This window comes from Nannospalax galili, unplaced genomic scaffold (assembly GCF_000622305.1).
Source record: "Nannospalax galili isolate Female #2095 unplaced genomic scaffold, S.galili_v1.0 scaffold851, whole genome shotgun sequence".
Classification (NCBI taxonomy): Eukaryota; Metazoa; Chordata; class Mammalia; order Rodentia; family Spalacidae; genus Nannospalax; species Nannospalax galili.
The window spans coordinates 1,760,972-1,762,748 of record NW_008330578.1 but is presented as its reverse complement, the minus strand read 5'-3'; positions in this window follow the sequence as shown (position 1 = coordinate 1,762,748).

Below are 1,777 nucleotides of genomic sequence, written 5' to 3'. Positions count from 1 at the left end.
AGTGTTCTGTTGGTCTTCTGGGGAATCTGACCATTGGCAGTACACTGTCATCAGAGAATATTATTCCATCTTATAGTAACACAGAGGAAGGCTAAGCCAGCAGTGAGATGCCTAGGAACAGTAGATTCAATAAAGGCTCAATGAGAGAGTAACACCAGCTAAGTCTTCAAGAGTTCCAAGTCCAATTCTGATAGGAGCCATGTCTCACCAAGAGAAAGCTTCTTCCTCCAAGAACAATAAAAAGCAGAAAGCTTGCAAATTCCTAGTCAAAAACAGGTCAACCCCATCCCTCCCTCAGAGATAAAGAATTCTCAGATATGCAAGAAATCTGAAGAGAAACTTTCTCTAGTCCTGGATGGGAGGGTGAATAGGAGAGGTGTCCCTGATCCGCATGGTTACATCTAGTAAGAGTGGTCACTCCAGGCCCTTCCAAACACACAGCCCAATTTCAGTGTGATTCTTCATTTTGATTTTAAAACTAATAAAAACATAAAAAATATCTCTTTTAGATCTTGCTCAACAAGAATAACAACTTCATTACATATTACTAATCTATCATGAGAAATAGAGGATCCCTATTAATGTAACATCATTCAAACTAGACTATGAATGCTCCGAGACAACTGGAAATGGTTCTCAGTTCAGAAACAGCAAGATGACAATGCTGGGCAAGCCGATCTGCTCTGCTGGTAAAATGAATGGAATTACATTTGCCACACAGCAATGCTGTGAGAATGAAAGGAAATACTGTTGTTGTAAAAATGTGCCTTTTATTACTTAAAATGCATCCCCTCTCTTACTGGTCTTGTGACTTGAGGCCAGTTACTTGGGTGTTTTTTTTTTCCTCTAAATTTCAGTTTCCACACTGCTAATTATTATGCACAGTATTCATGATACAGTTTGCTATGTAGATATGTCACCTGTAACAACCTAGTGTGTACATGTAGTCAGCGCTCAATAAATACTCCTTTCTTTTCTTTTGCTCATCAATGGCTTGTCCTAAAAGGCATGCTGTACAATACTCTTCCCTTCTTGGTAGACAGACACATTTCATGGGAGTCATGGAATGTGATCATTAACTATTTCATACCCAAAGCAGACACAATCATTTCAGCAAAACATTCCTTATGTGAAAGAGCACTGGGATATTTTAGACACAGCAGAACCCTAGGGTGATGTGGTTACCTTTGCCGAAAGCTCAAAGGACACAGGGTCATTCTAAAAGAATGGCAAGGGTTGAGACTGTGGCTCTGTAGGAAGCAAAAGGGGATGCTGCCTGGATTGCTGCTCCAATGGCATTGTGGATGACCATAGATGACTGCAGATGACCACAGATGGAGAAAGACACATCAGTGCAGCTACACATGCCTTACCTGCACTCTACCCACTGGATGGCAGGTAATCCCTGTTATTCTCTAGAACCCGTGACCATGTATCTTCAGCTCCCATTATCAACAGATGAGAAAATGGTGTTGGTTGTATGTACACCTCACCCACCACCACAGTAGAGGAAGAACACATGGGAAGCCAGGGGAAGATCGACATTCAGAAGGTAAGTACAGCCTGAAATACTGCTCCTTACTCACTATGAACAAGAAGAGATTTTTGTTCCATGAGTGTCACGGTCTCTCAGATTTGGAAAGGAATAAAATTAGGAGACTATACTTTGGGAGGAAGAATTTGTTTCACCAAGGAAGGTCTTAAGGCCAAGCCTATAGACTATAGTCATGTCATTTTGAGATGCTGAGGACTAGAGGCTGAAGATGTAGCTCAGTGA